This window comes from Pan troglodytes, chromosome 13 (genome assembly GCF_028858775.2).
Source record: "Pan troglodytes isolate AG18354 chromosome 13, NHGRI_mPanTro3-v2.0_pri, whole genome shotgun sequence".
In the NCBI taxonomy this organism is placed as follows: domain Eukaryota; kingdom Metazoa; phylum Chordata; class Mammalia; order Primates; family Hominidae; genus Pan; species Pan troglodytes.
In genome coordinates this window covers 27,818,717-27,844,696 of record NC_072411.2, presented here as the reverse complement: position 1 = coordinate 27,844,696, position 25,980 = coordinate 27,818,717, and the positions used below count along the sequence as shown (strand labels likewise).

At 45.1% G+C, this 25,980-nt stretch overlaps 1 long non-coding RNA gene across 1 annotated transcript; it reads left to right on the top strand.

Moving 5' to 3' along the window:
* LOC104005163 (uncharacterized) lies at positions 1 to 23,578 on the top strand. Its single transcript, XR_678358.4, has 3 exons — positions 1 to 208; positions 17,900 to 17,976; positions 22,482 to 23,578. It is a non-coding gene; the product is annotated as an uncharacterized LOC104005163 (long non-coding RNA).
* Positions 23,579 to 25,980: the final 2,402 nt, after the last annotated feature.

Here is a 25,980-nt window from a genome sequence, read left to right as displayed (position 1 = left end):
GTCAGTTGGAGTTTGGCTGGTCTAGGCTGGGTGCAGCTGGTGCTCAGTTTGCTGCACCTGTCTTCTCCTCTTCCTGGAATAGCAGGAAAGCCCAGTCACGGCTTCCTGTGGCCACAGAAGAGGCACAAAGGAGCCACCTGAGAACAATTTACCAAGCTGCATTTTCAAAAGCTCCCCCAGACTGCTGCAAAGAGACTCAGCTGGAGGGGTAGGTGTGGGCCAGGCGGGCTCTGTTAGTGAGTTATAATGGTTTCAAGGAGAAATGGTGATGGCTTTGACCAGGGTCTTGACTGTGGACTAGGCTTCTGAGGACAGGCCTGTGTCTGACCTACCCTTCAAATGGTATCTGGTGTGAAATTACAAAAGATACAGCCCCTGGGGCATTTTCTGGGCTGTGGAGCTGAGTGTGGGCTGCCCTGGCCTCCTGGGCGGGAGCCGTGTGCAGGACAGTGGGCACAGGCAGGAGCCCTGCCTCGGCTCAGCACCAGGCCAGTGACCCCGAGCGCAGCACTCAGGAGCCGTCTGAAGGTTGGGGCAAAACCCACACAGGCTCCCAGCGCAGGAGACACTCTGCTGCCCAGGATGTCCAGAAAAGGGCTTAAGGAGGGTGGCTGGGGTGGCGTGAGGGTGGTGTTAGTGGCAGTACTTCCCAGACCCAGACCCCCATGGGCTGCCGTGTGAGATTTGCAAGAAGGAACTAGTAATTGGGGCCAGGAGGCCCTGTCCCATCCCTGCCCCACTCCTCTCCTCCCTCAGGTCAAATCCTGAATTTCAAAACCACTGCCTTACAGTATAGAGTCAGAAATGAGATTGCCAGGTTGTACAGCATTCACTTACCCAGTCACTCTGTGTATAGAATGGTCAGTGTTTTTGAACCTGCCTTACTCTTAGTGAGGCTGAGTATCTTATGTTTAGCAGTCACTACAAATTGCTTTTTCACATCCTAAAAATTCTTCTACCTTCTCTACCTTCTGTGCAATATTATCTTGCAAAAAATTTTCATACTGCTATCTAGTCATCATTGTTTTTCCCAACTTTGGGTTTTGAAAATGTTCAAGTCTACAGAGAAGGTGAAGTGACAGTGTGATGAATGTCCACGCACCTGTCACCTGGCGTCACCCACTGTTAACATCCAGACACATGAGCTTCACCTCCTCCTATATCTACACACACAGACACAGACATTGTTTTCTGAGCCATTTGAGTGTGTCACCATAGTGCTTTGCCCTTAAATACTTCAGGATGCAGCTCCTAAAAATAAAGATGTTTTCCGACCTATTCACAACACTGCTATCACACCTAGAAAAATAACAGCAATTCCATAATATATAATCTCAAAGAACCAGAGTAAGAGGTTAGCGGTCAACACAGTGAGGCTGAGCACTGCTCCTGCTTGAGAGGAGCTGGAGTGGGGCTCTGGAGAGGAAGTTTGGAGCAAGATTGTTGTGTTGACACAGCGTCAAACTCTGTAAAACATTTGGAGATTTATTTTGAGCCAAATGTGAGTGACCATGGCCTGTGACACAGTCCTGGGAGGTCCTGAGAATATGTGCCTGAGAGGGTTGGACTACAGCTTGGTTTTATACATTTTAGGGAGACATGAGACATTGATCCACACTTGTGAGATGCACATCCCTTCAGTCTAGAAAGGTGGGACAACTTGAAGGAGGACTTTCAGGTCATAGGTAGATTCAAAGATTTTCGGATGGGTTGAAAGAGTTTATCTAAAGCCCTGGGGTCAACAGAAGGGAGTATCTGGGTTAAGATATGGGGTTGTGGAGACCAAAGTTCTCCAGGTAGCAGGCTCCAGAGAGAATAGATTGTAAACATTTCTTATCAGACTTAAAGAGACAGCTTTGCAGGGCCATTTCAAAATATGTCAAAGCAACTTATTCTGGGGTAAAATATTTGATTGCTTTCGGGACCTGCTATCTGTCATGTTGGTGTCTTATTGCTACAGAGAGTCTGTTTTGTCAGTGTTAAAGCCTCTGTTTAATGCTGGCCAGCTGTGCCTGAACTCCAAAGGGTAGAGGGTATAGTGAGGTGTGCCTGACCACCCATGCCCATCACACCCTGAACTAGTGTTTCAGGTCTACTTTATTTATTTGTTTAGTTTTTGAGCCAGACCCTTGCTCTGTCGCCCAAGCTAGAGTGCAGTGGTGTGATCTCGGCTCACTGCAACCTCTGCTTCCTGGGTTCAAGTGATTCTTGTGTCTCAGCCTCTGGAGTAGCTGGGATTACAGGCATGCGCCACCACGCCTGGCTAATTTTTTTTAATTTTTATTTTTAGTAGAGACGGGGTTTCGCCATGTTGGCCAGGCTGGTCTTGAACTCCTAACCTCAGGTGATTCACCCGCCTCAGCCTCCCAAACTGCTGGGGTTACAGATGTGAGCCACTGCATCCAGCCTCAGGTTTACTTTAGAATGCTCTTGGCCAAAACAGGGATCCATTCTGTTGGTTGAGGGGCTTATAACTTTATTTTTGGTTTATAGTCCTTGTGGAGAAGATGAGGGAGAGAGGCAGGCGTGGGTCTGGGCTGAGGATCTCTGTTCCAGACCCTGGGCTCAAGCTGGGCTTGCACAAGGGCTAGGGAAGCATGCCTCCATGCAGACCTTGTGGACCCCAGCTTCAGTGGAAGCTTCTGGAGCCTTGCCCTGGCCAAGAGGGCTGTCTGCTACAACAGTAGGGGTCTTGTTGGAGGACAGGTGGGCCCTTGGGAGGTCAGGGTCCCTCTCTAGGTTGCTGCCTGCAGGTTCAATGACTTCTGAAGCTGAGTTTCTGGCAGCTTCCTTGAACCTGTCCAGGTCAGTCCTCTCGATCGCAGGCCATGGCCCTCCATGAGGCCGAGCCTGGCTTCAGACCTCTTGAAATTTGAAGGCAGCTTGGGCTGAGCCTGGCCCTCCACCCTGGGGAGGGGACACATACCCTCAAACTGTTATAGAAATAAAGAATACCTAGGCACATGCGGTCAAGCAACCAGGTACCACAAAATGGCCAGGGATGTGTTCAAAGTCACTGGACACTGATCTTTGGCAAAGATACTACATCCCAGAGGTGGGAGGGGGCCTTGATGGCATCTTGTCCAACCTCCTATCCATGGCCGGAGGGGCACTGGCTGCCCAGCTCCATGGATCCCTGGGCTCTCAGTGCTCCGGGGGCAACTGGCCCCACGTGCTTTATCCCACAGCCATCCAGATGCCCTCACAGTCCTTTGCTGGTCTCCTCTCCAGGGTGAGGGAAAGGGGCCGCCTTTGAAATCTCATGGGAGAAGGGCAGATGCTGTGGGTGCCGAGGGTGAGGTGGGACTGGGGCCTCTCTGTTAGGGCACAGGCCTGCGTTTCTTGGTGTGCTCTTTTTCAGCAAAGTCACCTGTGCTCTGGAGGTAGGGTTTTTTTCTCGGGTCCTTTTTCTAAGAACCAGCCTGGGGCTGCAGAGCAGCTAGGTGTGTTTCCTTCCTTTGCAGCCAAGCCCTAACTTCTTTGGAAACACGCTGGCATTCACTTTTGCCCTTCCCTTATGACCAGCAAGATCAGTAGGGAATTCCGTAACAAGCTTTCCTGTATCCATGTCTTGCTGGGCCCAGCCATGAGGGAATCTCAGGGGCGGATGGTCGACTCACCGCTCATGCCTGGGAACAGCTGAGCTCCCTGTAGGTGCACCAGGTGAAGCTGCTGAGTAATCCCAGTGCCAGAAAGAGACCTAAGGGTGCTGGGAGCTCATTACACTTCTAAAAAGTATAAAAAACCCTAAAGAGCTTTAGCTTACAGGGGTTATATGTCTAGATAGTCAGCATGTTAAAAATTAAAATAGAGCATTTAAAAACATTAATTGGTTTCATTGAGTGCTTTTACTCTCTGGCCTTTGGTACCCTGAGCTGCTTCCAAGCTTGTCCTGTGCTGTGCCCATCACAGCTTCTCTCCTCTAAGAAGTCTCTGGCATTAAGCCTTGCACTCTGCCCCTTCTGTGCACGTGTCCATGCAGTGAAAGACTTTCTCCTCCAGTGGAGCTTGTCTCAGCGAGAAAAAGCTATAAAGAGTTTACTTAAGCATGTCTCACTAGGGTAAAAATGACTGCTTGCCCCACAGCTTCCAGGAAAAAACCTGATTGAAAGCAGAGGTAGATAATACAAAGAATTCTCTCCCTCTTTGGTTTTTCTAGCAACATGACGGTAACATGAACATTCCACCCACTTCTGTAGGGGTAAACGTGGAGTCCTTAGACTCCAATTTCCCAGCCTCTGTCTGCTCTTCAGAGCTGTTGCTACTCTTCCACCTTAAAACAATTCCCCCAAGTCCTCAGACTCAGTGGGATCTTCCCCAGTGAGGAGCCCCAAATAAGGGCAGACTTGAGGACTGTCTGTCTTCAGAGTCCCAAATGTAACATTACCATTTGCTCTCTGTGGGTCTGTGTCCCTGTGTAAGTCAGGTACTGCAAAGAAATAGACCAATAGGATAGACAGATAGATAAGCTCATACCTACCTATTTATATAAGTATCTCTGTCTATCTATCTATCTGTCATCTATAGAGAGATTGATTATGAAAATTGGCTCATGAAATCGTGGCGGATGAGAAGTCCCATGATCTACCATCTGAAATTTGGAGACCCAGGAAAGCTGGAGGTGTAGTTCTGTCCAAGTTCAAAGGCCTGAGAACCAGGGAACTGAGGGCATAAACCCAGTCTGAGGACAGGAGAGGAGGAGACGTCCCAGCTCAAGCAGTGAGGCAGAAAAAAAGGAGTGATTTTCTCCTTCCTCTGCCTTTTGTTCTGTTCAGGCCCTCAAGGACTTGGATGAAGCCCAGCCCTATTGGGGAGGGCTTTCTACTTTACCAAGTTCACCAATTTCAATGCTAATCTCATCCAGAAACACCCTGGCAGACACACCTGGAAACAATGGTTAATCTGAGTATCCTGCGGCCCGGTCAAGTTGACACCTAAAATTCACCATCACTGCGCTATCCTGGGCCTTGAGCCCCCACCATGTCTAGTGATGTTTGGATGTGTAACACTTGGCATCATGGTTGGCACAAGGTTGGCACCCAACACGCAGCTATGGAATGAATGAATGAATGTGCCCACAGCGCTTCAAGACATTTGCAAGGGCACGGTTTGGGGTCTAACTCCTAGCACAACAGATTCAGTTTTGCATGAAAGCTGCTGGTCCCAAACATTTGGTCTTAGGAACCCATTCCAGCCTTCAGAATGACTGAAGACTCCAAGGAAGTTTTCTTTTAGTGGGTTACATATATCAGTACCTTTCCTGTTTGAAACTGAGATAGTTTTACATATATATTTACCAATTCGTGTAAATAATAAAGTCATGGGATGTAAACATAATTAACATTTTTATAAATAATAACTATAGGTTTCAAAAATAAATTTAGTGAGCCAACCGACATTGTTTTACATTTCTGCAAGTCTCTTTAATATCTGGCTTCAAGCGGGCATGGTGGCCCACGCCCGTAGTCCCAGCACTTTGGGAGGCTGAGGCGAGTGGATCACCTGATGTCAGGAGTTTGAGACCAGCCTGGCCAACAAGGCAAAACCCCGTCTCTACTAAAAATACAAAAATTAACTGGGCATGGTGGCGGGTGCCTGTAATCCCAGCTACTCGGGAGGCTGAGGCAGGAGATTCGCTTGAATCCAGGAGGTGGAGGTTGCAGTGAGCTGAGATTGTGCTATTACACTCCAGCCTGGGCAACAGAGTGAGACTCTGTTTCAAAAAAAAAAAAAAATCTGGCTTCATGGAGGACAGCTGGAGTCTCATCTCTGCCCCCACACTCAACATGTTGTGATATATTGTTTTGACTGAGCATATGAAGAGAGTTGTAGCTGGGACAGAGATGTGCATTTTCTTTCCCAGGCTTTTCATGTAGTTGTAGATGTGTGTCTTTGTTCTGGCACCAAAACATGACAAGCAGTAGTTTCTTAAAGACTAATTTCAGTGTGGAATCTGAAACAGTTTATCTTCTGTTCTTAAACCACTGGTCTAATCTGCACTTTGTGCAGATCTTTTACCTATGCTTGATTTTGTAATGTCATGCACCGATCACTGGGAAGACACTGGTTCACCGAATTGTGGAGTTTTTTCCCACGGTCGACGCCCTCTGTCCTACAACATCACAAAATCCAACTGCATAACGTTGCTGCCCGTCTTGCTGGAAAAGTCTTCAATGATTCAGGAGCTGTCAAGCTCGGGATGGTGGATACAAGTTTTGCAAAGTTCTAATTTTTGCTTGAATGCCCACATTTTATCATTGGCAGCAAAGACTGTCACTGTTTCCTTTGAAATGAGAGGCTTACTTTGTTCATTTTCAAAGAAATATCTGTCAGATACCCCAGTCTGAATAACCATCGCTTGTTTGTCAGTCATTCTTTCAGGTAGAATGGCATTTCACTCTTTCAAGTAAAAAGAGTGTTTCATGAAAGAAGAAGTGTCCACATCACTCGATGCTTCAACAGTTCTACAGGGGCTTTCCCCCAAACAACTGTCATACTCAGTGTGCAATGGAAGCTCTGAATGCCAACTTCCCATTTTCTCATTCAGGATATAAAGAAGGCCATAATCGAAGGGATGAGACCTATAACAATTAATACTTTATACTGCTTCCTCAAGGACAATCGTATGAGAAATTGACACTTAAAGAAAAATGTGAGTGTGCATGGTGAAGAATCACACTACAGCCGGGTGCCACTGCCTTGGGTGGTGTGAAGGCATCTCAAAGCCAGTGACAGGTGCATTCTTTCAGCCTCTTCCTCCCATGGCCCCTAAGTCCCCATGGATTGAGCACCCAGCGGAAGTTCACTACCTACTTGCTGGCTGAAGGGCTGGCATCTCTGTGATGCAAATTTAGGCAATAGGGTCCGGATAGAGGTGCTTGTGTTTGGGAAGTTAATGTTAAGAGCTCTTGGGGCCAGGTGCGGTGGCTCATGCCTATAATCCCAGCACTTTGGGAGGCCGAGGCAGGAGGATCACTTGATCTCAGGAGTTGGAGACCAGCCTGGCCAACACGGTGAAACCCCATCCCTACCAAAAATACAAAAAATTAGCTGGGCATGGTTGTGTGCGCCTGTAATCCTGGCTACTTGGGAGGCTGAGGCATGAGAATTGACTGAACTGGGGAGGCGGAGGTTGCAGTGAGCGAAGACTGTGCCATTGCACTCCAGGCTGGGTGACAGAGCAAGACTCTGTCTCAAAAAAAAAAAAGAAAAAAAGAGCTTGGGGCTGCGTGCTGGAGGTTGATTGCATTGGGGCAGTGGCCAGGCATTGGTATTTTAAAAATGTTTAAAATATTTTAAAATCTTGCTGCGAGGGAACTGTCTAGCATGAACTTTGCTGTCAGGCCAAGAGTAGAAAGGAGTCCTGAGTACAGGGCGGAAGTCCACAGACATCTCTTTCCCCTTCCGTGGTTTCTGCTTAAAACAATCGAGACGGGCAATCTTGACCTTGCACCGCAGACCCGGGCTATATTGCCCTCCCACAGAATGGAGTGGGAAGGGCTAGTCCCCCCTGGAAGGGACTAGAGGCTGGCACCTCTGGGTGCTGTTGGAAGTGGGGGAGGGGAACAAGCTTCTGAACTGGGAAGGAACTGGGCCACTGGGGCATGTGCCCTTGCTCTGCTGCAGAGTTTTGGAGTCACGCTGGGCAAGGTTAGGAGGCCAAGGTCCCTGTTAATGCAGCCCTCTGGCCCTCCACTGGGGGTCTCCTTGCTCCTCTCACTCTGAGAAAGGCCGTCTTTGGCGTTGCAGGTCACTGCTGTGACTCAGAATGGGGCAAACGGATTCCAGGTGTTGTGCCCCTGGCTAACCTCACTGCCCTCCAGCCCCGGGCACTCTCTCTCTAGGGACAGTGCTAGAGGCTGGGGCCTGCAGACCGTGGCCATCCATCTGTGAGCCTCTCTCCTGGCGTGTTTCTATGGCTGTGAATAGGTGGAAGGGCTGAGGAGGACATAGCTGTCCTGGCTTCCTGTGGTACTTTTGATTTTGGAATTTGCAAGTGTCCTCTGCCCTCCAGGGAGCACCCGTGGGCTGCTTGACTAAACCATCTCCCCAGGTGCTTCTAATGCATGGCTAAGCAGAGATCCTGGTTTTTTTTGGTCGATATTTATTTATTTATTTATTTGAGATAGGGTCTCACTCTGTCATTCAGGCTGGAGTGCAGTTGTGTGATCAGGGCTTACTGCAGTCTCGACCTCCCTGGGCTCACGTGACCCTCCCACCTCAGCCTCCTGAACAGCTGGGACCACAGGCACATGCCGCCATCCCCTGCTAATTTTTGTATTTTTTGTAGAGATGGGGTTTTACCATCTCTACAGGCTGGTTTCGAACTCCTGGGCTCAAGTGATCCTCCTGCCTCAGCCTCCCAATGTCCTGGGATTATAGGCATGAGCCACTGTGCCTGGCCAGTTTATTTATTCTTTAATATTGACTATTCAGTGGGAAAACCAGAGATGATGTTTTGAGAGCCAGGTGGAAGGCAGAGCCATATGCTGGTTGGAAATTTTTTGTTTTAAAGCAGTATTTCATTGTAGCCTGCATATAAAGATTATCAAGCCAGAAATGTATTTGAAATCTGAAAAGTACTTTCATTGATTATGTTCATTTTTCTGTGATCAATTCCAAAAAGGCATTTAAAATCTTGAAGACCAAGTTCCTAACAGTACTAGGGGTCTGTAAGAAAAAAAGCATTATTTTATAATGCTGTGGGGTATACACAATATTTTTGTGTTTCTGCCAAATCTCTGAACAAAATCCGCTTAAACTTGGAATCCTGGGCATTTTCATTCAGGCTGCCATAACACAGTACCATAGACTGGGTGGATTAAACAACAGGATTCCATTTCTCACAGTTCTGGAGGCTGGGAAGTCCAAAATCAAGATGCTGGCAGCTTCAGGTGAGGGCTCTCCTGCTGGCTTGCAGACAGCTGCCTTCTCACTGTGTTTTTGCATGGTGAAGAGAAGGAGCAAGCAGGTTCTTTGGTGTCTCTTCTTATAAGGCCATTAATCCCATCATGAGGGCCCCACCCTCACGACCTTATCTAATCCCAATCACCTCCCACAGTCCTTGTCTCCTAGTACCATCACACTGGGGTTTAGGGCTTCAACATATGGATCTGGGGAGGACACAGATGTACAGTCCAGAACACTGGGTTATGATCAAGCCTTAAAAGTTAATTTACAATTATAAAGATAGTGAAGAACTCTAGAGAGGTTTACCTCACTCTGGAGTTATGTGTTTGCATATCAAGGGGAAAACTAGCTCTAGGTTATTTGGTCCCTAGAGAAATGTCTTTACATTCCAAAGAGCAGAGTGAGAATTCAGGATTCTAGCCATGCACTCTCCAAAAAGCAAGCATGTCTTCCCTTCTTTCAGGAGAGGGGGCCCCCAGTGTCTCTCCTGGGTGTAACTGGCCACAGCCCGTTGCTCTCAGTCCTCCCCTAAGGAGTGTCCAGTTGCTCGTGGAGAGTTTCCATTTGGCTCTCACTGCCTCTCCCACAAGCATGGACTGGAGCAAGGAGGGGCCCTAGGCTTATGATTTACTGTAAGGTCACTGGGGAGGAGTCTGTCTCAGATCCAGAGGACCTCATGTGCACATTCAGGATAAAATTAAGAAACATTAAAACCCAAAAACGTTAAGTAAAAACAAAACAGAAAAATGTTATATATACAGAATGACTGACTACAACTATGGCAAAAACAAACAACAACAACAACAACAACAAACCCTCAATAGAGGAAAAAGTAAACAAGAAACAGATCAAATTATTAACACAATGACATTTGAATGGTGACAAAATTGGTGATTTTAGTTTTTCTTTCCTTTTAAAATGTTTTTAAAGCACATATATTAATTTGGCAATGGAAGAAATTAGAAAGAAAATAACTTTTGCATGAAGATCACAGCTGAGGATATCCTGTTAGTTATCTATTGTGGCATAACAAATTAACCCAAGACTCTGCAGCTTAAACCAAGACAGCTTTTTTATTGCACAGTTTCTGTGGTCAGACGTTCACATGGTTGAGCTCCCACTGAGGGCCTCCAGGGTCCCACCCCCTTAGCAGCACATTACAAATTGAACTGGTAAAATAACTTCATATGGAACTCATCAAATATATTTGAGTGTCTTGTTGCTCTTTCCATTTTTTTTTCTATGTTGGGGTTTCAGATAAGATTTCTACAGTTTTTCATGCAGAATGTTCAATCCCTGTCTTCTCAAGGCCTCTAAACCCTAACGCGTGAGTGTTGGAGGTATTCGGTGCAGCGCTTGGTCTTCCTGGCAGTGTTTCTCATTTGGAATCAATCACAGTAGTGACTGGACAAGGGGTTACAGAATTTCTTGGCATGGGGTGGGAGAACTGTTGCTTTACTTCCTATTAAAAGAACTGGAGTGAGGCTGGGTGCGATGGCTCACGCCTGTAATCCCAGCATTTTGGGAGGCCGGGTTGGGCAGATCACAAGGTCAGGAGATTGAGACCATCCTGGCCGACATCTGGAAATCCCGTCTCTACTAAAATACAAAAAAATCAGCTAGTCATGGTGGGGTGTGCTTGTAGTCCCAGCTACTCGGGAGGCTGAGGCAGGGGAGTTGCTTGAACCCCGGAGGTGGAGGTTTCAGTGAGCTGAGATTACGCCACTGCACTCCAGCCTGGCAACAGAATGAGACTTCATCTCAAAAAAAAAAAAAAGAGAGAAAAGCTGTTATTTGGGAATATGAAAATTAAATATGCAGAGGCATGTGCCCTTTACCTGGGACCTTGCTGACAGCTGTGTTCTCTAGACCTCTCTCTTTAGGAACGTCTCTCGTCCCACCTCCACCCACAGGAGAAACCACAGGAAGCTCCTCCAGGTTCCTAGTGAAGCCCCCAGGACTCAGCTCCTTGGCCTCCCTGCCCACCTGCCATCAGCTTCTTTGGCCTCTGGAGAACCTCACGACCAGCCTGCAGAGCTGCACCCAGGCCTGCCCTATGCCGGGGTTCCCACTGAGACCCCAGGGTCACTCACTTAGCAGGACGGTGATCATCAAGTGGGTTAGGGTTTCCAGGATGCTTCAAGGCAAGGCTCTGAGATCTGAGCTGTGGAGGAGGATGTAAGGAATCAGTACAAACAGGGGCTGGCCACACAGCACTGGGGGACTCTGAAAAAGCTTCTGGAATCCAGAGGCCCCACGTGTGCACTAGGTGGGTGTTACAGAAACTTACGGTGAGCCCACCATCTCCAAAAGCTTGAAACTCCACTCTTGCTTAAACTCAGGATCACACATCCTATGCCAGCGGGCTCTTGGTCCTTAGACTGTTCATAAGAAAAATAGGAAATGGCCAGGGGCCTGAGGAAGGAATGCAGCCATACCTGACCCTGGCTGCCTGAAGAGAGCTGGGTTGGTTTGGAGAGTACTGGGGCGGGGAGTAGGGTGCAGGGATGGGTGGGGGAGCCAGTCAGTAAAGTGTGCAGGAACCCAGGGTGGCCCATGGGCCTGAGGACTACACAGGCCCTGTCCTAGAGGCCATCTGGAGGGGGCTGGTCGCCTGGCTCCATTTCCAATTAACACCCCCTGCACCCCCCTGGATCCTCAGAGCCTCTGCTGGGATAGATGATCTCACCAGCTCTGTGATTGTGGCAGAAACACCAGGCCAGCCAAGCTTGAGTCATGCGACCTCCTCTGGTTACCAGGGCATGAGGAGGAAGAGTGCCTGGTTTCCTCCAGCCACATAGTAGGAGGCAAAGCCTGGCTCTCACCAAGTAAAGCAAGACTCCCACCAGATAGACAGGAAGGGCACTCCCTTGACTGGGTGATCTCTAAATATCAAATGTCCATTACAGTGGCCAAGAAACTGCGGTATCTTAATCACAAATAATCATCACCCATGCATTTGAACTAACTGGCAAAAGAACTCTCTTTCTCTCTCTCTCTCTCTGTGTGTGTGTGTGTGTGTGTTCAACAACAGCATCAAGGCTGAACATAAAAGATCACCTCTTGCTGACTTTATAATCTTTTTTTTTTTTGAGATGGCGTTTTGCCCTTGTCGCCCAGGCTGGAATGCAATGGTGTGATCTCGGCTCACTGCAACCTCCGCCTCCTGGGTTCAAGAGATTCTGCAGCCTCAGCCTCCCATGTAGCTGGGATTACAGGCGCCTGCCACCACGTCTGACTAACTTTTGTATTTTTAGTAGAGACAGGGTTTCACCATGTTGGCCAAGCTAGTCTCAAACTCCTGACCTCAGGTGATCCACCCGCCTCAGCCTCCCAAAATGTTGGGATGTGTTTTTTTTTGAGATGTGGTTTTGCTCGTTGCCCAGGCTGGAGTGCAATGGCATGATCTCAGCTCACTGCAACCTTCACCTCCTAGGTTCAAGTGATTCTCCTGCTTCAGCCTCCCACTTAGCTGGGATTACAAGCATGTGTCACCATGCCAAGCTAATTTTGTATTTTCAATAGAGACGAGATGGGGTTTCACCATGTTGGTCAGGAAACTGCTGACCTCAGGTGATCCGCCTGCCTCGGCCTCCCAAAGTGCTGGGATTACAGGTGTGAGCCACCGTGCCCAGTCGACTTTAATCTTATACAAACATTTATATGTATTTATATGTGCCCTGGTGGGACTGTGGCATGCCATTGACAGTCACTGTTCAGATTACTCTTTTCAGCAACTGCTATTTGAGTTCAGAGAAAAAAACTGTAAAAATCTGTGAAGGAAACGTCCATGGAAACAGCCACTCTCTAGTCTACTTTCTATTCATTTGGAAAGCAATGTCTCTCTTAGCATCTGAGGCTTCTAACCCATATTTTCAAGATGGCGATTCCCATCAGGAAATCTCTTACAGCCTCTGGCAGAAAATACGCGGTTTGGGAATGACTGAGGTTTACGTCAGAGCTGAGAAATGAGTATTGAACTCAGTCTAGTGAAGTTATCTGGGCATTTTCACCAGGTGTTATTGGCATGTCCTGCTCCATGTTGGGACATTTAGATAAATAAGAAGTTGGGCCACTCATTTTGGTTCCACATTTACACCCACCTGATTTCCTCAGTTCTGTGCCAGCCACAGTTGACAGAAATGAAGGATACTTACTTATTCCTGCACCCGGGAGGTACAGGATGTGGAGAAGACAACACATAATTAGAAAGTTATAATGAGCTGAACTACTTGGGAGTATGCTGGGAGTGTGAAGCCCCAGAATAGACTTAGCGTATCTTTCTAGAGAGTTGATTTCATTGCATGCTAAATAATGTGAACCGAATTAGGTTATGTGAATGTGCTTGGATATACTGTGGAGTAGAATGCAAAATACAAAGTGGATGTTGGTGAAAATGGCAGAGTTAGGGCTGGGCACAGTGGTTCATGCCTGTAATCTCAGCATTTTGAGAGGCCGAGCCAGAAGAATCACTTCATCCCACAAGAGTTAGAGACCAGCCTGGGCAACATAGTGAGACCCTGTCTCTGGTAGGGGTTACCCCATCTCTGGTAAAAAAAAAAAAAAAAAAAAAAAAGTTGCCAGGGATAGTGGTATGTACCTGTAGTTTCAGGTACTCAGGGGGCTGAGGTGGGAGGATTGCTTGCATTTGGGAGGTCAAGGCTTCAGTGAGCCATAATTGCACCACTACACCCCAGCCTGACAAGACTGAGACTCTGTGTATTTAAAAAAAAAAAGGAAGTGGCAGAGTTAGGACCTCTGAAAAGTCTCTCCATAAAAGCAATGAGAAAATTGACAAAAATTATCAGAGCCAATTTTTTTTTGAACTTTGGAAATTAAATTGCAACAATCCCAGTAGTGTTAATATTTAAGAAAAGTGGCAGAATCTTGGTAAGAATAAAAAGCTTTGTGACATTTTAATTTATCCTAGTCCCATCCCCATGGTAACCTTGAAAAATTAAAGCGTACACTAACAGTGAAAATTAGCATGATGGCAGCCACCTAAGGGAACAGAATTGGCCTGGAGCTTGTTAAAGGCCCATTACCAGAGAGCTGTCATTATTTGACCTGTCTGGTGATTCTCTGGAAGATCCCCCTTGTAAGGTTGTCTGTATTTGACCTGACTCTGAACTTACACAGTGTGAAAAGCTCTTTTCCAGGGGCATTTATCAGAAACAATTACAGCCAAATTGATTAACTTCATGGATGCCTGAGGGAGTAGAAAACAGCTGGGGCAAATAACAGACCAACCAAAAAGCTTAAAATGAAAAGCTGGGGAATAGGATGTCTACAGGGGGCATTGAAAAGCTCTGAAATATTCCTGGGAATCAAGAAGGTCATGTTCTTGTGTAAGGCTGTGAGCATGCCCAGGATTGACCTGAAAAAAACCTGAGAAGGTCCTAAGCTCTCATCTCTGGCTCCCCTGAGACTCTGTGCAATCAGGAAGTGAAGGCTAAGGCAGAGTTGTAAACTGCCTGGCTGAGGGTTGCAGGCACGCCTAATGTACACAAAGAGCCCCCCAGCAAAGACTGGGAGACTTATTTGTTTCAGATGTTTTTAGGAAGTCTCTGTTCAATCATTAACTGACCACTAGGCTAAATGAGCAGAGACTTCATTGCTACATACAACAAAGAATACAGACTATGCAGAATTAGTTAAAAAAAATACACTAAATAGGCTGGGTGCAGTGGCTCATATCTATAATCCCAGCACTTTGGGAGGTTGAGGTGGGCAGATCACCTGTGGTCAGGAGTACAAGATCAGCCTTGCTAACACGGTGAAACCCTGTCTCTACTAAAAATACAAAAATTAGCCAGGCGTGGTGGCACATACCTGTAATCCTGGCTACTCAGGAGGCTGAGGCACAAGAATTGCTTGAACCTGGGAGGTGGAGTTTTCAGTGAGCTGAGGTCATGCCACTGCACTCCAGCCTGGGCAACAGAGTGAGACATCATTTCAAAAAAGAAACAAACAAACAAAACCCCCCAAAACACTAAACAAACAAAATGAAAACAACTACAAAAAACAACAAAAACCACAAACCTTGGAGAGAGAATTTGATTTTCAGAGCTGCCATAATATATTATTTAAAATGTCTAGTTTTCAACAAAAAATAGGAGCATGGAAAGAAATAAGAAAGTATGGGCCATTCATGGGAAAAAACAATCAATAGAAACTGTCCCTGAGAAAGCCCAGATGTTGGACTTACTAGACAAAGACTTTAAATCAGCTACTTTAAATATGTTCAAAGGATTATATATACAAAAATATGCATTTTATACATATTTGGTTATATATTATATATAATTATATTTTTTATACATATATAATATATATTATTTACATATATATTATATATACTTGGTTTTATAGATATAAAACCAAATAGAAATTATGGAGTCAAAAAGTACAATAACTAAGAAGAAAATTCCATCAGAAGGCCTCAACAGCAGATTTGAGCAGACAGAAAAAAAATCAATGCACTTGAATATATGTCAATTGAGATTATCTTGTCTGAAACATAGAAAGAAAAAAGAATGAAGAAAAATAAACAGAGCCCCTGCCAGGTGCGGTGGCTCACACCTATAATCCCAGCACATTGGGAGGTCGAGGTGGGCGGATCACCTGAGGTCGGGAGTTCGAGACTGGCCTGACCAACATGGAGAAACCCTGTCTCTATTAAAAATACAAAAATTAGCCAGGCGTGGTGGCGCATGCCTGTAATCCCAGCTATTTGGGAGACTGAGGCAGGAGAATTGCTTGAACCCAGGAGGCAGAGGTTGTGGTGAGCTGAAATCAGGCCATTGCACTCCAGCCTGGGCAACAAGAGCGAAACTCCATCTCGAAAAAAAAAAAAAAAAAAGAAAGAAAAGAAAAGAAAAAGAAAAAGAAACAGAGCCCCAGAGACCGAGACCTATGGGCACCAATAAACACACCAATGTATGCGCAGTGGGATAGAGGGAAAAGGGCAGGAAAAATATATGAAGAAATATTGGGTGAAAAATTCCAACATTTGATGAATAATTGTCTATACATCCCAAATGCTCAACCAACTTTAGAAAAAATTCAGAGTGAACCACAGCTAAACAAATCATGATCAAGTTGTTAAAAAACAAAGGGAAAAATCTTGAAAATGGTGAGAGAGAAATGACTCATCATGTGCAAGGGATTCTCATAAAATTAAAAGCTGATTTCTCATAAGAAACCATGGAAACCAGGAAGCAATGGGATGATATATGCAAAATGGTAAAACGAAAAAAAAAACCTGTTAAACAAGAACTATATATTCAGCAAAACTATTCCTTAAAAATGTGAGGAGATGAAGACATTCCCAGATAAACACAGGGAATTCATCACTGGGAGAGCTGCCCTGCAAAAGATATTAATGGGAGTCTCTCAGGCTAAAATAAAAGAAACACTAGACAGTAACTTGAATCTATATGAAGAAATAAGGAGCATTGGTAAAAGTAACTACGTAGGTAAATATAAAAGACAGTATAAGTGTATATTGCTAGTAATTCTTTTTTCCCCATCTCATCTGAAAGACAACTGCATAAAGCAATAATTAGAAATCTATGTAGAAATACTTTTAAATAATACAAAGTATATTTTCTCCCCTAAACAAAATAAAATTAAAATCAATAACAAATGAATTTGAGAAATGCAGAAATATGTAGAAATTAACCATATATGCTCAAATAAGCAATAAGAAATAAGTGCAATCTATAGAGACATTAATTATTTAATCAATGGCTCAAAGAAGTAATTACAAGATAAATTAGAAATACCTTGAGATAAATGAAATAAAGATACAGTATACCAAAACTTATGGGAAACAGATAAAGCAGTGCTTAGGAAGAAATTTATAGCTGTAAGCACCTATGTTAAAAAACATGAAAGATCTCAAATCAACAACCTAATCTTCCATCATAAGACACTGGAAAAAGAAGAGCAAACCAAACAAAAGGCAAGGAGAAGGAAGAAAGAAATTATAACAAAAATCATAAATACATAATGTTTTCAAGGTTCATCCATGTTGTTGTATGAATCAGTGCATTTTTATGGCTAAATAATATTCCTTGTATGAATATACCACATTTTGTTTATCCATTTATCAGTTGATGGATATTGGGTGGTTATCAACTCTTGACTAATATAAATAATGGTACTATGAACATTCATGCAAAGGTTTTTGTCTGGGCATGCTTTCATTTCTCTTGGGGGCATGCCTAAGCGTGATAAAATAACTAATTTCTCGAGAAACTGCTAGACTATTCTAAAGCAGCTGCACCATTTTACGTTTCCACCAACAGTGTAAGAGGGCTTCAATTTCTCCAAATCCTCATCAACACTTGTTATTATCTGCTTTTTAAAGTCTAGCTATCAGGACGGGTGTGGTGGCTCACGCCTGTAATCCCAGCACTTTGAGAAGCTGAGGCAGGGTGGATCACCTGAGGTTGGGAGTTTGAGACCAGCCTGAACAACATGGAGAAACCCTGTCTCTACTAAAAATAGAAAATTAGCCGGGCGTGGTGGTGCATGCCTGTAATCCCAGCTACTCGGGAGGCTGAGGCAGGAAAATTGCTTAAATCCGGGAGGCGGAGGTTGCAGTGAGCTGAGATCACGCCATTGCACTCCAGCCTGGGCAACAAGAGCAAAACTCCGTTTAAAAAAAAAAAAAGAAAAAAAAAATCTACCTATACTATGTGGTTCAATTTATATGAAATATCCAGAATAGTGCCATCTATAGAGACACAAAACGGATCTGGAGCTACAGGGGATGGAGCGATTGGGAGGGGTATTGGGGATGGAGCAATTGGAGGTGGTTTCTTTTTGGAGTAATGAAAATGTTATAAAATTGATTGTGGTGGTGGTTGCACAATTGTGTGAATACACTAAAAGCCATTGAATTGTACACTTTAAATGGATGAATTGTATGGTATGAGAATGATGTCTTAAGCTGTTAAACAATACATGTGAATATCTTTAGGAGAAAACTTGAAACTCCAGGAAACCCTGACCCTGTGGATGGCCCTGTCAATCTGCATGTCTCATGCTGGGACAGAGGTGAGTCCAGAAGTCCAGGCAAAGTTATCAAGATGAGGGTAAACTTTCTACTGCTATGCAGCCCTTGGGGGCCGGAGTCCCCCAAGCTGTCAGGATGCCTCAGCCCAGACCCTTGGAATTAAAGAGGCCTGTTGGCTGGACACACTTCCAACTCCGGCACTCTCAGAAGAGGCTTCCTGGAGCCCCTCGGCTTTAATCCCCGGCTGCAATGTGAGCCGGGCTCACTTGCTAAGCTCAGGAACTAAGCAGGCAGAGGGGCCAGCTCATCTTTCCCCCAGGACGTGCAGCCACAGGGATCCTGGGCCCTCCCTGCATGGCATGCCGCTAAGAATAGCGAGAGTACAGTATGTGTGTCTCTGAAGATCTTTCTGCGAGTCAGGAAGTATTTACAGCCTTTCCTGGAATAGAGCTCCTCCATCTGCGGTACTGCTTGGGAGTGCCTTGTGGTCTCTCCCTTCAAAATCCAGCCTTAAATTCCCCTCATCCAGGAAGCATACCTTGACTTAACCAAACCTCCCTGGTTGAATTTTTTGAATGACTAAACCTGAATTAGGCTGATGAACCGGTCAGCACCCTTTGAGAAGCAGGTTTGTTGGGCTGTGAGGAAGGGCTCTGGCCCCAGCATTTCCTCTCCAGCCTACCCATCCTCTTTTTGGACAACCTGATGTACACGTAAGTATTAGTTACAAATCTTTGGTTGCAAGTGACAGAAACCCAAGCCAAACCCGGGTAGTAGCCAGGGTGATGGAAGCAGGAACTCACTGCTACCAGCACACCATCTGCCCTGTGGCCTGGATGTTGCCTTCTCTTCCATGGCACACTGGGCTTTTCCATACAGCCAAGGAGATGGCTGTAGAAGCTGGTTTGCCTCCTCTTGTATTGGACGCCTAATGGGCTTCCTCCTGGCTCCCGAGTTGGAAAATCCCTGGGAAGGGCTCTAATTGGCCCTACCTGAGTCAGGTGCTCTCCTCTGAACCAATTGCTGAGCTCAGGAGGCGGGTCAGACTACCTGGTGGAGGGGAGGCGCAAACGCTCGCAAGAGGAATGCCTGGTAGAGGAGTGCGAGTGGGGCTGGGTGCACCGGCGACGGTATTGGTGCCTGGTACTTCCCTGATTCTGTGCCGTGGGAGCTGTTCGGGATGTTAAACTCCTGGGAGATCAGGCTGAGGACGACAGTCACTACTTGTGCCTGCGCAGCATCCTCTTTGCCATAACAACGACCCCAGTTTCCTCTGGAGACCACCCTGTTGGCAGCCATGTGTTCATGGGGCCTAGGAGTGGAACACGTGGCCGGGACCATCAGCCAGCACAGTCCCTTTCCTGTGACCACAGCCTCGGCTCTCAGCAGACTGCCAGCACCTTGAGGGCAGGGTCTGCATGCCACTCAGCTCTGGGTGCGGCACAATGGTGGCTCCCAGACCTGGCCTACCTGACAAACCCCCAGGGGCCCCTGCCCAGGGCTGGTCCCAGGCATTTATATTTTTAATAAGCTCTGTAGGGAATATGAATAATTAGTTTTGGGAATGGTTGCTGCATGGTGTTTGTATACAGTAAGTGCTTTATAGTTGCTGGTGTAATGGGAAAGACTGGAGTCAGCTTTCCAGGAGTGATCATCCTGGCTGTCTTTGAGTTGCCCACGGACACAGAGCTGCCAGGACCCTCTTTGCATGTTTTGAGGTGGTCCTGTCACTCTGGGTGGGCAGACCCTGGCCCTCCTTGTTGGTGAGATGGCACTTGCTGACAGGATCAAGACCTTCCAATTCCAGGAGCTGGAAGAACCCCAGAGGGTTGGGACACTTGAGAAGACAGCCAGCTTGAAATGGGCTCACCCAATTAGTTCCAATCGGGCCACCTCAGGATGACTCAGTTAGAATGTCAGGGCCTTCTAAAATTAATCACAGCTGCCTCTGAAATCAGCACCTTGCATGAAGTCCGCAGCCCCTCTTGGCCCCACAGAGGTCTTGGAAACTTGAGGGAGCTGGTTCTGGCCCAGCACCATCTCTCAGCCCCTCAGACATTCATCTGAATTTAGATTTGCTAACAGGCAGTTTTCCTTCTGCTTTTCCTTTTTTTTTTTTTTCCTTCTAATCCTCTCCCTTCTAACTGCAAGCAAAGGCTATTTTTATGACCAGGGGTTTCATTTCTCAAAAGGAGGATGACAGGAGGTGGATATTTTAGTACAGTGTCCTAAGCTCTCATTAATGGAAGTTGGGTACAAATTTAATCCAATATATTCAGTTTTTTTTTCCTCTCAAGATGGGTTTTTATTTCTTCTGAATAAAAAGGTTGACTATGAACATTGTAAATTCAGGTAATACAGGAAGTTCTACAGAAAAAAGGAATAATTGCTGGAAATCCCTTATCCAGAGAGAAACAATTGTTGGCATGTTGATGCATACTTATAAAAAACCCTCCCAGTGCTTTTCCCCTAAAAGTCCATAGACTTGAAAAATAAAAATGCATAATTTGCATATATGGAAATAAATGATAATTCCAAGAAAGTCTTTGGCTTCTTCGTGATAAGAAAGTCTGTTGGAGGAAAGAAATCAGCTATTTGGAGGCTCTACATCAATGTCACTTTTAACCTTTCTCTCTGTCTGATTGTTAGATTATAAATTTAAATTTAATTCTTCTAGAAGACAGTTGGATTCATGTATATATACAAAAAGACAAACCTGCCGCTGCTGCAGCAAATACAATGGTAGGAATTTATCTTAGAGCAGAGTTTCCCAAGCTTTCTTGGTTCTTGGTGCCTTTAGTGTTTCAGAAATGTTTTCATGGCTTTTCCTAGGCCAAAAGAAGCACCTAATAGTTCCATTTAAGTAGTTAGGTCCAAACAACAATTTAGTAGTTGTTTTAAAAAAGTAATACACAGAATTTGAAAGAACTTTTTTTTATTTCATACTTAAGTAACATCAGATGGCAACAATGGCCAATAGGAGGCAATGGAACAATGCCTTCAGTATTCCGAGGGACAGAGATTTGCGGCTTGAAGGACTGTTCATCAGAGGGCAGTGCCTGCCTCATCTGCATGCTGCCAGCACTGCTCCAGGGCTTGGCTCAGCCAGAGTAAATGCTCAATGCATCTGTGCTGAATAAGTGAATGAATAAACAAATGGATGAATGAATGAATTTTTAGGGTTGTCACACTTTCCAGTTTTTCTTCAAAGTCCTTGAAGAAGAAGGTGTTGGTCCCTGAAGCCCCAACCTTGAAAGTTTCCTCTGCATCAGGAGCCAGGAAGGCCCTGGGGCAGACGGCCCAGGAGAGAGCACCGGGTGGGCAGGCCCAGGAAATCAGTAGCCCTTTGCTTTCAAAGCCTGGTTTGGAAGAGAGTATGATTCAGTGGTTAAGAGGCCACAGACCTGACTCCAGAGTCTCCCTCTGTGTCTCAGTTAAATCATCTGCAAAACAGGAATAACACTAGTCTCTGTTCTCATAGCGAGAATGACTGTGTGTGTCTAACAGCTTCCTGGTACACAGCGTTCCTTAAATACTAGCTTTAATATTAGTGGTTGATCTCTTAGAACAACTTTCTGCTCTCTAAAATGGAAATGACAACATTGAGCTCTCAGTAAGAATTAGAGGCAACACCTGTGGGTCGGCCTCGTCTCTCCTCCGCCCACTGTGAGATGTGAGAAGGCTGTGATGGGCCTGTCTGTGCTTTCCCTGCGGGTCCCTGTCTCTCTCTGAACTTTCTCTCCTGCCCCTCCTGGTTTCCACACTAAAGAGGAACAGGAAGTGAAAGCAATAAAAGTGGGAAAAGGGCCTTTTTCTTTAAATTAGGGATGTGCTCTGATGTTCACCTCCTCTGTGAATTTTTTTTTTTCTTTTTGAGACGGAGTCTTACTCTGTGACCCAGGCTGGAATGATCATGGCTCACTGTAGCCTCAACCTCCTGGGCTCAAGTAATCCTCCCACCCCAGCCTCCTGCGTAGGGCTACAGGCGGTGCCACTACACCTAGCTAATTTTATTTTTGTAGAGACAGGGTCTCACTATGTTCCCCAGGCTGATCTCAAACTCCTGGGCTCAAGCAATCCTCCCACCTCAGCCTCCCAGTGCTGGGATTACAGGCGTGGGCCACCGTTTCCGGCCTGTGAATTGATCTTGATTTGGGTTCTTTGAGAGCAGCCAGCAGGCTGTGCTGTGTCTGCCATGCAGAATTCCTGGATAGCAAGGCTTAGAAGCAGGAGAACTAGCTCTTGTAAGATCCTGGCTCTGGTCACTCCTGTTCATTCCAGAGCTGAGGGATCCAACTGACCCTCTCTCTCCACTACCCTTGACTGCTCACTCCTGGAAATTCACCAGTCTACATGTGCTCTGCAGAGGTGAGAGGACCTTTGGAGGAGCAGAAGGATGGTGGCTGTGGAAAGCTGGTGACCCTCAAGTCCACTTACACTGGAGATGGCTGTATGTGTGACATCCCCTTAGTGCTAGACTCAAGCTAATCCTTTGGGGAATGTTTGAGGTGGACCAGGGGCCCTCATTTTTTTTTCTTTTATACAGGTTAGGACTCCTAGGACATGAAGTGGTAACTCATCATTATCACCATCACACAGCAGCTGGAACCAGCAGCCTCACCAGGCCTTTCTCCTTTAATAATGACAAACATGGTGTGCAGTCTGGGCCACTTAATCCTGTTCTGCAGATGGGGACTCTGAGACATAAAGAGGTAAAGATCATGCAGGTGACAAAGCTAGCTGAAGATTAGTATTATGAGACATGAGAATAGTAACTGAAGGGTTGATTTGTAAATGTGAAAAATTGGAAATCAGCCTTGATTTCCAACAATAGGGTATTGATGTGTAATACAACCACACAGTAGGGTATTGTACAGCGACTAAGAATGATACAGCAGTATTTGTTGACATGGGAACATTTTTCACAGTATGCTTTAAAAAAAGATAGATAAGTGCTTATTAATAATATAGGTACAGGGACTCAAGTCAAAGTGGGGATATATTCTAAACTCTGGCGACCAATTTCCTAAACCATGTAGTTTTTGCTATAGAAAACATCTAGCTGTGGGTCTGCTTGTAATACTCAGTATATTACCTTATTTCATATGCCATTTATTTCTTCTTTATGAAAATGGTGTCATTCATCTTTATTAATGTAGTTGAAATTCATGAACTTTCTGTGTGAATCATTTAATCAAGAAAAATGTGTTACGGGGATAGATTTTATATAAATGAGAATGAAATGAAATGTTTCATTAAAATATGTAAAAGTTGCCCAGTATATCTTAAGGAGAAATCGTATGTGTATAATATTATTGTATTTTTGTAAGATAAAACAAATGTTGTAAGACCTTAAAAATATTGTTAGGAGAAAAAAATACATGTATGCATAGAAAAATGTCTAGAAGGATAAATGCTAAAATGTTCATCCTGGACCTCTGCAAGATGGGGCTATGGGTGATTTTTTACCCCTTCCTTTATTGTTCACCTGTATTTTCTAATTTTTCAATAACGTTCATGTGTTACTTATTTAGAAAAGACAGGGGATGAATGTTTAAAGTGATGGATATGGTAATTACCCTGACTTGATCATGATACAATGTGTATATGCATTGAAACATCACACTGTACCCCATAAACATGTATGGCTATTATGTATTAGTTATAAATAAAATATTAATAAGAAATAAAAAGATAAGGGGGGTACTGGGCTGGGAGTAAGGAGACTCTGCATTCTGACAGCAACTCTGCCTCTAACTGACTGTGTGATCCTGGGCAAGTCCTTTCCTTTCTGGTTTTGGAGTCTTCATCTGTAACACGAGGGGTTGTTAGCAGACAGGAAGTTCCGCGAGAGCTGGGACCATGTCTGTTTTGTTCTGGCAGTGTCTGTAGCACAGGCTGTGCTCTGTGTATACTACATTAACGAGTGTGTGCATGAGTGAATGGAGTTAGCGGCTGTGATGATTGGGAGAGTTTTGGAGACATGGCCTGCTGCAGTCGTCCTCCAGTGTGTTCCAGAGGCAGAAGCCCGGGAGGTTGTAAGGCTTTTTCTGGATGCTTTGGAAAAATCACGGGGCAGAGCTTTGCATTCGACTTACCCGCATGGGACGGCAGTGGGCTTAGTGTTGAACAGAGTTGAGTTAGGGACGTGGTGCTGCTCTTTGCCGGCAGTGAAATCTTGAGAAAATTTTGTATTTTTTTCTCTAAGCTTGTCTCCTCATTTGTAAATTGAGAGTTATTACTAATACCTAGCTCATAGGGTTGCTCTGAGCACTTGAAAAATCTATTTAGAAATTAGCCAAAAATGGCAGACTGAACCCCAACCACTTTTTCCTGTCCCAAACCCTTAGAAATACCAGAAAAAATAAATACATGTCATCCAAAAATGTTCTAGGAGACGAGAAGGGGCCTCGGTGGATTTAAAGTTGCGAGGAATTATTGAAAGAAGAAAATTGGTGGGGTTGAAAGGAAGAAACCATTGCCCAAAATACGTATAGGGAGACCTGCTGTCATAGGCAGTTTTGAAGGGAATTTAAGCTTGAAGATGGTGAATGGGGTGGTGGTGACTGGTAGGTCGTGGGTTAGGATGTTGCAGTAGGAACCACAAAGCCAGCCAGCTACCTACTCCTCCCACCACACCTTTCCCACTTAGCCAAATAGCAGGCAGCAGGGATCTCTGTCTCCCTCATGCCAGTGTGAACGCCCAGCCTAGGGAGGCAAGGCGACGCTCTGGACAAACGGACCTCGGATGCAGGCACACCACGTCCACCAGCTTGTTTCCCACCCACGGTCATCTTTCCCACACCGTGGCTGGAGGCATCACCCATAGACTGGGTAACAAAGAACCTCAAACACAAGACGAGCACACACCAGAGCCGCTGAACACTGAGGAAAGCACGCCATGACTGGGACGCAGAGCACAGGAAACAGACTGATACCCAGATAAACAGCAAGCAGAGCACACGGACGAAGCACAGTTAATCTCAGAGAGCTGTGAGAGGAAACGGTGTGAGGCCTTAGAAATAAAAAAGAAGACGCTCAAAGGTATATTCAAAAAGGGGCTTTTGGAGTATGATCAGACTGGATGTAGGTCAATAATAGCATATTAGAGAACTGGAAAATCAAATTGAGGACTTCATCTAGAATGCCCCGCAAAAAGAAGAGATAGAAAGCATAAAATAAAAGTGAGGATATATGAAGAATAGATTCAGAAATGTTAACACCTCTTAAATAGGAGCTCCAGAAAGAGGGACTAGAGAGGTTGGATGTGGGGAACGCTAAGATTAATAGAGAAGGAAATTTCTCAAGTCTACAAAAGACAAAAGTCCTCATCCTGAAGGGCCCACTTCATGACAAGCAGAACAGAAAACGATAGACCGGCTGGGCTGAAACTTAGAACACGAAGGATGGAGAAAAGGAAAACAGATTACTCCTAAGAGAAAGCAGACTAATATTAGATTTAGCTACAACACTGCATGTTGGAAGATCTTCAGAGACCCAGGGGAAATATTTTTAGAGATCTAAGGGACACATGTTTGAATCAGCTAAAGCTATCATTCAAGTGTGAAGGTAAAATATGTAAAGACAATTTCAGACATCCACAGATGAGAAAATGAGTCACCTTCCATCTTACCTGTAGGAGGAGGTACTTCAACACAATGAAAATAAATCCAAGAGAAAGCTACAGATTCAAGAAGCAGTGGTGAGTAAAGGAATTAGAATTTGCTGCTAAGTCTAAATGGAACTGGAACTAAAAGCTCAAGTGGTATTAACATTGCAGGTGGGGAGGAGAAGGAGAGGAAGGAAGTCCAAGTGGGCTAAGGTTTGTGCTTTTCTGAGCATAATGACAAGGGGCACTACACTTACACAGGCTATAAGGGAAAATAAAATAATGGACAGATGTTGGAGTTAAAATTTAAAGGTAAGCACTTAATCAGAAATTAAATGAAGAAGAGCTGGTCAATTGATAAAAAAGGAAAACCGTGGGGAAAAGTAGAAAGCATGGTACATATATTAATAAATATAAAACAATATGGCAGAAACAA